General features: G+C 39.2%; 1 long non-coding RNA gene across 1 annotated transcript; it reads left to right on the top strand.

The window, feature by feature from the left end:
* Positions 1–3607: 3607 nt before the first annotated feature.
* Positions 3608–12314, top strand: LOC138365499 (uncharacterized). The gene is made up of 3 exons (XR_011228854.1): positions 3608–3736; positions 6670–6786; positions 12007–12314. It is a non-coding gene; the product is annotated as an uncharacterized lncRNA (long non-coding RNA).
* The last annotated feature ends 1663 nt before the right edge of the window (positions 12315–13977 follow it).

The raw sequence follows: 13977 nt of genomic DNA, 5'->3' as shown, positions 1-13977 counted from the left end.
TCTGTACCGTTGGTAGAGACACTTCCAGGATACAGGTGTTTACTGAAGAGAGAAAGATCATTAACATTAACACCAACATTCATTACAGGCTTTCCGGACTTAGGAGGAGTCTGTTTGGGTTTAGTAGCTTCATTGCTCTTGTATTGAGCCTTCACACATCTATCTATGGTATGTCCATAGAGTTTGCAATACTTACAATACAATTGTGAGCTCGCTTCCTCTGTACTCACTTTATCGTTGTACCAAGACTTCTTACTGGGAGGTGGTGATGGTGTCAGCCGGTGGATGAGGCTGTAGGTATCAGCCGACTTCGCACATTTGATGTAGTCGGTTTCTTCTTTATCTGCTAGATATAAACGGACGGAAGGGGGAACAAGTCTCAAGAATTCCTCAACTAGCATGGGGTTGATGAGTTCTGCAAATGTAGAGACATGTGCTGCTTCCAGCCATTTCATAAAATATCTTTTCTTTGTATTGGCAAATTCTAGAAAGGTGGTGGTACTTGCCTTAAGATGGTCACGGAATTTTCGTCGGTAGCTTTCGGTGGAGAGAAGGTAGGCGTCCAACAGTGCTTGCTTCAGGGTGTGGTAGTCATTCTCAGACGCTAAGGTACTGAGAGTAACTGCAGCTCTATCTGTAAGATGCACTCTGAGAAGGGTAGACCATTGGTCAGCAGGCCAGCTAAGTTGATTAGCTAGGGTCTCAAAGGTGGTAAAAAAGACGTCGATCTCTGTCTCAACGAATGGTGGCATTAACTTACTTGCATGGGAGATATTAAAACTTACTGGAAGACTGGCGGTAGCTTGCTGGCGTTGAGTGAGATGTGAAGTCTCCAACGTGAGTTCTCGTTGTCGACATTCTATAGCCATATCCGCTTGTTTGTCATGCTCGCGTTGCATCTCCAGGTGACGATGTTTTGCTTCAAGCTGTACTTGCTCATGCTCTCGGAGTATTGCAATCTCACGTTCCTTGAGAGCCATCTCTCGTTCTTTTAGGGCCACCTCTCTTGTTCTTCTTTCCTCAAGGCTGCCTCTCGTTCTTGTTCTTCTTTCCTTAAGGCTGCCTCTCGTTCTTGTTCTTCTTTCCTCAAGGCGGCTTCTCGTTCTTTCAGTTGTAGGGCTTCTTTTTGTTGGTCGAGGGCTTCCCTTTGTTGCTCAATCGATCTTGGCAATTTCTAGTTTGAGTTTCATAGTTGGCAAATCAGGTTTATCTGCAATAGAGTAAGTTTCGTGGTTGTCAGAGTCAATTTTCCTTTCATCTAAGAGGTAATCTATGATTAGGGTATGGATTTCATTTTTGTTGGCTCCATGGGGAACATCTAGTTGATACTCGTGTACAAGAGTTTGTAATTCAGTCCTCTTGGCACGACATAATGTCCCTATTTCACCAGCTGGATCGTTACGGAAAGCTTGGAGACGAAACATGGTGAAAGATAGCAAATAAATTTACACGAATATAGTTGTGATATGGTAAATGTCAGAAACAGGATAACGTGGCAACTGGTAACTCTCCTGTGGAATTTTAATCTTTAACAATTAAAGTTAATTATAGGATGGTAAATGATTAGTCAATCAAAGTCGCAGGAAATCTTGTACCCGGTACTCAATGTAAGAGAATATGGGCAAGAAAATCCTACTAAATAAGTGAAACTGAGTTTCTAAAACAAATGAAACATTTAATTGCTCCAAAAGTGAATTAGGTAGTCCAAGAATGTAGGCATACCTTGCCGAGTCTCTATAGGACATAAGCAAGGGTTTCCTACTAAATGAATATGATACTTACAGAATTAGCGAACTTTGTGCTCTGTAAAAAGAAAGCTAATTCTCTACCTAAGTAAATATCATCATCTCTGACCGACGTGTAGGGGTGCGAGTGCCAACTGGTGACGAAAACTGCTGCTGAGGTCCCAACTCAGCAACAAAGTCCGTGCTAGAGGAACTATGGCCCTCTTTTCCTCCTTCAGTCGGATTGCAGATGATAGGGTGCTTTGACCCAGAGACAACAACCTGTCCTCTTAAAAAGAACGTCACATTTGCCGTTTGACTCTACGGCTGTTTTTGGACGTTATTTTGTGTAAAACTACGTCTATTTTCGCTTCCATGGACTATCTCTTGTTATACAATGAAATACCACACTCTTATTATTCTATAACTCACTGACTATGCTCTGATATTTGTTCTTCAAGTAAAAATATATATATTTTTGCCTTAATTAGGCCATAATCCAGAAAATTCCAGCCTATCGATCTTTATATTTAGGAAAACATCTAATAAATTTGGAAATGAATTTTTCGTTCGCCGACAGTTGCCTGTTACTATTTAACCCTCTATGCTTTAATGTCGCTGGTCATTGTGACTTTCCCAGGATTTATATATGTTTTGTAGTAGCATTTAGTCAGACTACAGTAATTTAACTAATGGGAAACCTCTATAGTTGTCGTAAATTAATAATAATAATTTATCAAATAATAAATTAGCAAACATATGCAACATTTTATGTTACGACTTTTCGGGTAGGCCGTTCTGTTTGTTTACAACCCCAATGGTTCAAAATACACAATACTTTTAATATATAAGTGACTATGTATGCTTTAATATATGGTCCTCAATGAAAATTATCGTTTTTTTTTGTTAATTTGTCCATAATGAATAAGATTCCTTACTGTTGATCTTTATATGAAGAAAAACATCTAAACAAATTGGTATTGTGTTTTCGTTCAGATAAAGTTTCCAGATACTATTTCCTAGTTATCAATTAATGTAGGTGGTTATTTTAATTCGCGGCTACCAGGGGCTTTCTCCCATTATACAATATAAATGTACTCACTAACTATTCTCTGGTATCTGTTCTTCAAGTAAAATTACCTATTTTTTTGTTGAATTAGTCCATAATTCACGAAATTCCTTCAGGCCGATCTTTATATTTAGAAAAACATCTAATCAATTTGGAATTTAATTTTTCGTTCACCTACAGTTACCTGCTATTATTTCATTGTTATATTTTATGTCGCTGGTCATTACAATTTTCCAAGAATTTAAACAGCTAAACAGCAAGTAGCATCTTGTTAGAGTACAGGAATTTACCTATGGAGAACCTCGATAGCTGCCGAAAATTATTAATGATTATATATGTAATTTAAAATAATGAATTATATACCATTTCTTATGTTACGTCTTTGGCGGGTAGGCCGTTCTGCGGGTTTACAACCGAATTGTTTAAAAATCACACTATTTTAAATGTATGAGTCACTAGTATGCTCTGATATATGTTCTGCAATGAAAATAAAGATTGTTTTGTTGTTAATTACTCCATAAATGTGTAATGTGTTAATTCAGTCTAAAATCTTTTTGCAACGTTTATATGCGATATACGTAGCTGGAAACTACCTAATATTTAAAAATAATAGTTACAACATTCTATTAATATATAATGTTGAAATAAATATCACACAAAGTCTGTATATCTGTTTTTAGATGTCTTATAAATCTTCTTTTAAAATAGTATTAATGATTTTTATGAATCTTGAGTAAAAATTATGTTAATTATTATTAATCTAATTGTTATTATTTTAAGTAAAAGAATTGCAAGTATTCGCATAACCACGGGATCTCTGTTTGTGTATGAATGCACGGATTTGTTTTTGTTATGAGAGGGACGCCTTAGAAAGCATGGTGTAGGCCACCTGTGGCTCGCATCCGATCCCACGATCGTCGTCGCCCCTAAATCAACACAACAGGTATTTAGTATTTACGATTATAATAAGTAATATTTCTTTTATAATAATATTGCAGCAGGTGGTGTAGTGGTAGGACACTCGCCTGGCGTTCCGCGAGCGCTATGTCATGGGTTCGTATCCTGGCCGGGGAGGATTTACTGGTCGCAATTCCTTAACTGTAGCCTCTGTTTAACGCAACAGTAAAATGTGTACTTGGATGAAAAAACGATTCTTCGCGGCGGGGATCGTATTCCAGGGACCTGCCCGAAACGCTACTCGTACTAGTGGCTGTACAAGAATGTAACAACTCTTGTATATATCTCAGGTTAGGGGCTAGGCATTTACACTCTTAGGTCAGCAAACTAGCTAGAAGGTTAGACTATTAGACTCCACTGATCAATCGGGGCCCTGCATAATTCAGCTTATCCTAACCTAGCCCAGCTTAAACCATCTTAGCATAGTTCATTCTAGCTGTGCATAGTGCTTGCACAGCCTTGCTTATCCTAGTTTACCTCTTCCTAGCCTACCGTAGCCAAGCCTATCCCAGTATACCCTTACCTAGTCTTGCCTAGCCTAACCCTGCCTTGCTTTTAAACATGACCAGTCCTTCTAACCCTAGCCAAGCCCTGACCAGCTTAGCCAAGCCAATCCCTGCCTAGATTTAGCATAGCCTTGCCTTTTTATTAATATATAGAGGGTACCACCTCTGGTTGAGTTTGTAGGAACCCTCCACTTATAGGGTTGAGGGTTCCATATATATATATATATATATATATATATATATATATATATATATATATATATATATATATATATATATATATATATATATATATATATATAACTGAAAACTCACACCCCAGAAGTGACTCGAACCCATACTCCCAGGAGCCACGCAACTGGTATGTACAAGACGCCTTAATCCACTTGACCATCACGACCGGACAAAATGAGGTGATAGCCGAGGCTATTTGAACCACCCCACCGCCGGCACTCGGATAGTAATCTTGGGCATAGCATTTTACCAAATCACCTCATTCTTTGGGGCACACGTGAGGAACACAAATGCGAACAAGCCTGAATGGTCCCCAGGACAATATTTTAATTAAATATATAGATATTAAATATATAATTAAATATATCAATATATTAATTAAAACAATTAATTCTTATATTGTCCTGGGGACCATTCAGGCTTGTTCGCATTTGTGTTCCTCACGTGTGCCCCAAAGAATGAGGTGATTTGGTAAAATGCTATGCCCAAGATTACTATCCGAGTGCCGGCGGTGGGGTGGTTCAAATAGCCTCGGCTATCACCTCATTTTGTCCGGTCGTGATGGTCAAGTGGATTAAGGCGTCTTGTACATACCAGTTGCGTGGCTCCTGGGAGTATGGGTTCGAGTCACTTCTGGGGTGTGAGTTTTCAGTTGCATATTGTCCTGGGGACCATTCAGGCTTGTTCGCATATATATATATATATATATATATATATATATATATGTCGTACCTAGTAGCCAGAACGCACTTCTCAGCCTGCTATGCAAGGCCCGATTTGCCTAATAAGCCAAGTTCTTCTGAATTAATATATTTTCTGTAATTTTTTTCTTATGAAATGATAAAGCTACCCATTTCATTATGTATGAGGTCAATTTTTTTTTATTGGAGTTAAAATTAACGTAGATATATGACCAAATTTAACCAACCCTACCTAACCTAACCTAACCTATCTTTATAGGCTAGGTTAGGTTAGGTAGCCGAAAAAGTTATGTTAGGTTAGGTTAGGTAGGTTAGGTAGTCGAAAAACAATTAATTCATGAAAACATGCCTTATTAGGCAAATCGGGCCTTGCATAGTAGGCTGAAAAGTGCGTTCTGGCTACTAGGTACGACATGTGTATATATATATATATATATATATATATATATATATATATATATATATGCGAACAAGCCTGAATGGTCCCCAGGACAATATGCAACTGAAAACTCACACCCCAGAAGTGACTCGAACCCGTACTGCCAGGAGCAACGCAACTGGTATGTACAGGGACGCCTTAATCCGCTTGACCATCACGACCAGACATAAGGAAGTGATAGCCGAGGCTATTTGACCCACTTCCCCGCTGGCACTCGGATGGTAATCTTGGGCATAGCATATGGGTTCGAGTCACTTCTGGGGTGTGAGTTTTCAGTTATATATATATATATATATATATATATATATATATATATATATATATATATATATATATATAATATTAATATTATATATCTTGCCTGAAATGCTGCGTGTACTAGTGGCTTTACAAAATTTTGTGGTTATTCTCTATATCTGGTTCACCTAATAGTAAATAAGTACCTGGGAGTTAGACAGCTGCTATGGGCTGCTTCCTAGGGATGTGTGTGTGTGTTTGTATTCATGTTGAATTTTACAAAGTAGGAAGAAATGTTTGTAAAAAAAAAAATCAAATATTTTTGAAAGTATAAGTAGATTTGATATTTTTCTCTAATTGTTTATGTCTGCTGTCTCGCCTCCTTTATAAAATGGCATCATTCTTGCTTTTTTAAGGATATCAGGAAAAGTAAGGCACTCCAGAGATTTGTTGACTCCTTCCTTGTGTTGCCTAGCCCAGCCCAGCCTAGACAAGGCAGGCTGGGCATCCTAGCCTCACGCAGCTTAGCCCCCACCTACATGTAGCATCCCAGTCCATCCTAAGTGATCATTACCTTACTGGCTGTGTTTTCTCTTCAGCCCTGAATGTAATGTGGTGGAACATAAGCAGATACATATCAGGTCTTAGAGAATCTGTACTTCATACATTTCTTAATAATGTCTCACAAATAATTAAATAATTAAAAAAAAATTGTATAATAACTTCATATTATTCTTGCAATTTATTTTTGCATTTTTTTTTATACAAAATTTACATTTTAAAAGATTACCTCTATTTTTAGATTGATGACTTGAAGACTACAGTGCCATCCACAGCAAATCATGGTCTTAAAATATCTCCTAGCAATGACGAGACCAATTTTCACAGAGATCAAATTTTTGCTAAGCAGTAGTCACAGGTAAATATATATTATATATATAATATTATATATATAAAATTAACTACTTCATTGCTCAAAGCACCTTTAGACATTCTGAGAGTTGTGCTATTTTATTAATTAATTAATTAGGCTATATTTTAATGTTTTGTAATGTTTTCATTACTTTTTTTGTTTTGAAATATAAATTGTTGAGTTTTGAAACATTTTGACATTAACTATACCTGAATATTTATAAACAAAAAAATACCAGAACTATGTCCTTGACAATTGCACTAAGAAGTCTTTGCCAAAATCAGGTGCTCAGTGCAGTAGTTAAAAACTTAAAAGTTGTACCACCTCTGGTGCAAGATTAGGGACCCATAGCCTCAGAGAAGAAAATAGAGAGTACTCAGAGAAGGCCTTGAATAATAGGCAGGCTGTTTGTGTGTTTCGACGGTAAGCTTGCTGACACCAAATGTAGTTACCTAAGTGTAGTTACAGGATTAGAGCTACGCTCGTGGTGTCCCGTCTACCCAGCACTCTTTGTCACATAATGCTTTGAAACTACTGACGGTCTTGGCCGCCACCACCTTCTCACTTAACTTGTTCCAACCGTGTACCACTCTGTATGCGAAAGGAAATTTTTTTATATTTCTTTGGCATCTTTGTTTAGTTAGTTTAAATCTATGACCTTTTGTTCTTGAAGTTCCAGGTCTCGGGAAATCTTCCCTATCGATTTTATCAATTCCTGTTACTATTTTGTACATAGTGATTTTATCACCTCTTTTTGTTGTCTTCTAGTTTTGGCATATTTAATGCCTCTGACCTCTCCACATAGCTCTTGCCCTTTAGTTCTGGGAGCCACTTAGTAGCATGTCTTTGCACCTTTTCCAGTTTGTTGATGTGCTTCTTAAGATATGGACACCAAACAACCGCTGCATATTCTAGCCTTGGCCGAACAAAACTCGTGAACAATTTCTTTAGTATTTCGCCATCCTGTATTTAAACAAAATTCTGAAGTTAGAAAGCGTGGCATAGGCTCCTCACACAACGTTCTTTATGTGGGCCTCAAGTGATAGTTTTCTATCTAGAATCAACCTTTTATCCCATACACCTCTTTCTTTTATCAGAATTATATAAAGATTTCTCACATAATTTGTAGGTTGTGTGGGATCTATGTTCTATTCCACATTCCATAACATGGCATTTATTCACATTAAATTTCATTTGCCAAGTGGTGCTCCATATATTTATTTTGTCCAGGTTTTCTTGAAGGGCATGACAATCATCTAAATTTCTTATCCATCCCATTATCTTAGCATCATCAGCAAACATGTTTATATAATTCTGTATTCCAACTGGTAGATCATTTATGTAGACAATGAACATTTCTGGTGCATGTACTGTGGTACTCCACTTGTGACACTTCTCCAGTCCGATTGCCTCTGATTACTGACCTCATTTTTCTATCAGTCAGAAAATTTTTCATCCATGTTAGAAGCTTACCTGTCACCCATCCAAAATTTTCTAGTTTCCAGAACAACCTCTTATGTGGAACTCTGTCGAAAGCCTTTTTTATGTCTAGATAGATGCAGTCAACCCAACTACCTTTTTCCTTTAAAATCTCTGTGGCTCAGTCATAGAAACTGAGTAAATTCGATACACAGGATCTTCCAGATCGAAAACAATACTGTCTGTGTGATATTATATAATTTCTCTCCAGGTGTTCTACCCATTTAGTTTTTATTATTTTTTTTTTGTTTTCAATCCTTTCACTGTTACACTTGTCAATGATTCAGGTCTATAACTGAGAGGGGTGGGTCTTCCCTGTTGCCACTTTTGTAGATTGGAACTATGTTAGCCTTTTTCCACATGTTTGCTATGACTCCTGTACACAGGGATGCCTGAAAGATCAGGTGAAGTGGAAGGCTGAGCTCAGATGCACATTCTCTCAGAACCCATGGTGAAACTCCATCTGGACCAACTGCTTTGTTCTTACTTAGCTCCTTTAGCATATTTTCCACTTCATCTCTAGACACCTCTATACGCTCTATGATGTTCTCAGAAATTCTTATTGTGTCTGGTTCTCTTAAGATTTCATTTTGTATAAACACACTTTGGAACTTTTGGTTTAATGTTTCACACATTGCATTATCATTTTCTGTGAATCTGTTTCCTATTTTCAACCTCTGGATATTATCCTTTACCTGCAATTTGTTGTTTATGAATTTGTAGAATAGGCCCAGTTCTGTTTTACATTTATCCATTATCCCTTTTTAAAAATTTCTTTCTGCCTCTTCCCTTACTGCTGTATAGTTGTTTCTCGCATCTTTGTATCGCTGGTATGATTGGGGGTTTGGCTTCTTTCTATTTTGATACCTGCTTGATGGGGTTCTGCTCTTCTACTCCCCAAGCCCGGCCCGAGGCCAGGCTCGATTTGTGAGAGTTTGGTCCACCAGGCTGTTGCTTGGAGCGGCCCGCAGGGCCACATACCCACAACATCCCGGCTGATCCGGAACTTCTCTTAGAAAACAGTCCAGTTTTCTCCTGAAGATGTCCACGGTTGTTCCGGCAGGAACAACCGTGCAACCGTGCTCTGAAGGGGAAAGTGTATACTGAGCAGTACTCGAGACGGGACAACATAAGTGACTTGAAGAGTACAACCATTGTGATGGGATCCCTGGATTTGAAAGTTCTCATAATCCATCCGATCATTTTTCTGGCTGACGCAATATTTGCTTGGTTATGCTCCCTAAACATTAGATCGTCGGACATCATTATTCCCAAATCCTTGACATGCTGTTTTTCTACTTTGGGAAGATTCGATTGTGTTTTGTACCCTGTATTATGTTTCAGATCCTCATTTTTGCCATACCTGAAATTTATCACTGTTAAACATCATGTTATTTTCTGCTGCCCAATCGAAAACTTTGTTGACATCTGCTTGTAGTTTTTCAATGTCTTTCATTCCATTTTTGTGTCTTTTGGTCTGTGGCCCTCTCTCAATTTCTGTTGAACCAATCCTGTTTTCTGGCCCTGCATCTCTGTTTTGGTATGAATGTTTGTGTGCCTTCATTGTATATTTTGCAAAATTTGGCATACATTTAATTTACTTCCCTGTCTAGCAACAAGTCTGCCTAATTACTTATTAAAAAAAATTTGAAGTTCCCCATAGTGACCTCTCTCTCTTGAAATCAAGTTTATCAACTGTTTCAATGTCCCCATTTTCTGTGTGTGTGTGTTTGGAGGCTAAGCTTGCTGATACCATGTGTGTGTGTGTTTGGAGGCTAAGCTTGCTGATACCATGTGTGTGTACTCACCTAGTCACCTAGTTGTACTCACCTAGTTGTGTTTGCGGGGGTTGAGCTCTGGCTCTTTGGTCCCGCCTCTCAACCGTCAATCAACAGGTGTACAGATTCATGAGCCTATCGGGCTCTGTCATATCTACACTTGAAACTGTGTATGGAGTCAGCCTCCACCACATCACTTCCTAATGCATTCCATTTGTCAACCACTCTGACACTAAAAAAGTTCTTTCTAATATCTCTGTGGCTCATTTGGGCACTCAGTTTCCACCTGTGTCCCCTTGTGCGTGTTCCCCTTGTGTTAAATAGACTGTCTTTATCTACCCTATCAATCCCCTTCAGAATCTTGAATGTGGTGATTATGTCCCCACTAACTCTTCTGTCTTCCAGCGAAGTGAGGTTTAATTCCCGTAGTCTCTCCTCGTAGCTCATACCTCTCAGCTCGGGTACTAGTCTGGTGGCAAACCTTTGAACCTTTTCCAGTTTAGTCTTATCCTTGACTAGATATGGACTCCATGCTGGGGCTGCATACTCCAGGATTGGCCTGACATATGTGGTATACAAAGTTCTGAATGATTCTTTACACAAGTTTCTGAATGCCGTTCGTATGTTGGCCAGCCTGGCATATGCCGCTGATGTTATCCGCTTGATATGTGCTGCAGGAGACAGGTCTGGCGTGATATCAACCCCCAAGTCTTTTTCCTTCTCTGACTCCTGAAGAATTTCCTCTCCCAGATGATACCTTGTATCTGGCCTCCTGCTCCCTACACCTATCTTCATTACATTACATTTGGTTGGGTTAAACTCTAACAACCATTTGTTCGACCATTCCTTCAGCTTGTCTAGGTCTTCTTGAAGCCTCAAACAGTCCTCTTCTGTTTTAATCCTTCTCATAATTTTAGCATCGTCCGCAAACATTGAGAGAAATGAATCGATACCCTCCGGGAGATCATTTACATATATCAGAAACAAGATAGGACCGAGTACAGAGCCCTGTGGGACTCCACTAGTGACTTCACGCTTGTGTGTGTGTGTTTGGAGGCTAAGCTTGCTGATACCATGTGTGTGTGTGTGTTTGGAGGCTAAGTTTGCTGATACCATGTGTGTGTGTGTGTGTTTGGAGGCTATGCTTGCTGATACCATGTGTGTGTGTGTGTTTGGAGGCTAAGCTTGCTGATACCATTTGTGTGTGTGTGTGTGTGTTTGGAGGCTAAGCTTGCTGATACCATGTGTGTGTGTGTGTGTGTTTGGAGGCTAAGCTTGCTGATACCATGTGTGTGTGTGTGTGTTTGGAGGCTAAGCTTGCTGATACCATGTGTGTGTGTGTGTGTGTGTGTTTAGAGGCTAAGCTTGCTGATACCATGTGTGTGTGTGTATTTGGAGGCTAAGCTTGCTGATACCATTTGTGTGTGTGTGTTTAGAGGCTAAGCTTGCTGATACCATGTGTGTATTTGGAGGCTAAGCTTGCTGATACCATGTGTGTGTGTGTTTGGAGGCTAAGCTTGCTGATACCATGTGTGTGTGTGTGTGTTTGGAGGCTAAGCTTGCTGATACCATGTGTGTGTGTGTCTGGAGGCTAAGCTTGCTGATACCATGTGTGTGTGTGTGTTTGGAGGCTAAGTTTGCTAACACCGTGTGTGTACTCACCTGTTTAAATAATAATAGGGGTGTGTACCACCTCTGGTGCAATTGTAGGGACCCACAGCCTTGAAGAAAATAAAGAGTATTCAGAGAAGACCTTGTGGATTCTCACTGAACACTAATCTTTTCTTCTCCTACCACCCCTCTTATTTTGTTTTATGCTGTATTCTATTATATATCATATAAATACATAGCCAAATGGCAATATTTATTATGTCTATACAAAAAGAAGACATCCACTTTATTTTTTTCTCTCCTTTGTTTCTATGTGGATTTTGTTGTGACTAATGATTCTCCTCCTTCCCATCAACAGGTCTTCCTCACTGGGCTTGCTCGGCTTTTGTGTTACTGTGAGGGTGCCATCATCGTTTACCCTTCAAGACTGACTCATGCTGGCATTGCATTTGTGGACTTCCCTTCACAGTAAACAGTCCTTCTCCATATGGTGATTGTCCAGGGCAAGCAGGGTGTGACTGCCATCTTGGAGAAGCAGGGTCTTTTAATATGAAGAATCTTCCGTCTTCTCTACTTACGCCAGCTTGTGCCGGCCTTGCATTCTTGTTACTTCATGGCCCTTGGGCCTTTTTTATTTATTTTACATAATAAATTTTTTGATTAATACCCGTGTTTCACAAGAGATCCTTAACATTTTAAGCACCAATTGTATTGACTAATGTACGTCTTGTAACCTTTAAGACATAAATAGACAAGACATAGATAAATGAGTGAATAATACTGAGTGACTAGGTTAGGGCGAGGAACATAGTACAGTGTCTGGCTTTGGAAGAATGCCTACTGTTTTAGAAACCTTATTGCCATGATCATAATCGTATTGGTTAAAAAGCATTTGTTGTCACTCCTACACTGTGGCTTGTTGAGCTTGAAACCTTTGCTCCTTGTTCGTGTTACATCTGACCTTTTGAAGAAATTGTATGAATCAATATCCTCCAAATTGTTCAGTATTTTAAAGGTTTCGCTCTATTACTCTCTCATTTGCATATAGATTAGATATAGATTTAGATTAGATTTTTTAGTCAGGTAAAGGTACATACATTGCAGATGAGTTACAAAGGGAAAGACAATGACTAGAGTTCACTAGCTCTATTGGAAGAGAAACGTCTGCAAGACAAGTGTGGGCAAAAATTAAGGTAGCTAAGGGGAGCAGAGCCCGGCCTGCGGCTCACAACGACCCCCAGGGTAAGGCTGAAGAACTAATACACAAGTGGAGTGATGCAGCATCATCCTCCTCCCTCCCTGCAGAAGTAAGCAGGGAACAGCTCCTCCGACATAATGACAGAAGGATTAGGATAACAAGAGCACAATCTAGTGATGACGAGTATGGGGAACCAATTACAGCCAAGGAAGTAAAGGGGGCTATGAAATGGGTAAAAGTACAGCACCTGGTGAAGATGGCGTCACCTACGACATACTCAATGCACTGTGTGAAGTGTCTGGCAATCCACTACTCCACCTGTTTAACAAGTCATTCCTATGTGGAGTGTTGCCCACACAATGGAAACATGCAATAATGGTCCCAATACCGAAACCCAATGACCCTGGCAATTATAGACCTATCAGTCTCATGTAATGCACTTGGAAGATGTTTGAAAGGATCATCCTAAACCGACTATTGCACAAAATAGGCAGGTTAGGGGAGGGGTCAATGGATTTGTTAAAGGACGGAGGACAGCAAACTATAGTTAATTACCTTGCTAATGATACAGCTAAGTACTCCCAATAAACTCGCACCTCGGGGCAAAATTTTAAAATTTAAAATACAATACCTAAAGCCACTAATACGCATAGCGTTTCGGGCAAGTATATACGAAGTAAAACCCAAACAAAGAACTGACTCCGTAGGACCCATAAAAGATGAGACTAACAATTTTAAGTTGTATCATAAAAGGGCGGCAAACACTCTCAATGAATACCTAACATCAGTGTTCACACTAGAAAGCTTGAATGACATCCCATCACCAACACAAATGTTTGTCGGAGGTAAGGAGAATGAATTAAGAGAAATACCAATTACACGCGACACAATCAGGAAGAGCATTGACAAACTAAAAGACTCAGAAGCCCAAAGTGTAAATGGATTTAAGTCCCAAGTCGTAAAGGAACTGGCAAATTAATTGGGTGGTTGTAGGTAGGAGCTGCCTCGTATGGGCCGGTGGGCCTTCTGCAGTTGCCTTTGTTCTTGTGTTCTTATGTTGAGTAGCAACATTTGCAAATTTGCAGATGATACAAAAATAGGTAGGGAAATTAACACGGAAGAAGACTCACT

The sequence above is a fragment of the Procambarus clarkii genome, chromosome 17 (assembly GCF_040958095.1).
Source record: "Procambarus clarkii isolate CNS0578487 chromosome 17, FALCON_Pclarkii_2.0, whole genome shotgun sequence".
Classification (NCBI taxonomy): Eukaryota; Metazoa; Arthropoda; class Malacostraca; order Decapoda; family Cambaridae; genus Procambarus; species Procambarus clarkii.
Note: the sequence above shows the minus strand (reverse complement) of the source record. Positions and strands in the feature narration are given on the sequence as shown.